Here is a 448-nt window from a genome sequence, read left to right on the forward strand (position 1 = left end):
CCTGGGTAGGCTGGAGGGTGGGAGCCAAGGTCCTGGGATGCTGTGGAAGGTGTGTGAGTCGTACCTGAGTGACAAAGTGTCTGGGTACGGATGTGTGGGTTAATTACAGCCTCCAAGGGTTCAGAGCCTCTCGCAGCCTCGCCCGGGAGCTGAGCCCCAGCTTTCTCCTTTGAAGCTCGCTGGTGGAGCTTCTCTGTGTGCTGGGCTGCGGGTCAGCGCTGGCTGGGGGTCACAGTGGTGGGTACAGGAGAGATGGCTGAGCTCAGATCTGGCAGCATCAGCTTGGTGACGGTGTGTGCGGGATGACTGCAAAGTCGTACAGTCAGGAGAAGAGGAAATGGCTCCAGAGCCGCCTCCAGCCCTTCCACCGCGATGCCGTGGAGCATCACTGGGACACAACGGTGCTGATACCCGGGAGACACACGTCTGAGTGGCCTGACACCCTCAC

Source organism: Pterocles gutturalis, unplaced genomic scaffold (genome assembly GCF_000699245.1).
Source record: "Pterocles gutturalis isolate BGI_N339 unplaced genomic scaffold, ASM69924v1 scaffold11858, whole genome shotgun sequence".
In the NCBI taxonomy this organism is placed as follows: Eukaryota; Metazoa; Chordata; class Aves; order Pterocliformes; family Pteroclidae; genus Pterocles; species Pterocles gutturalis.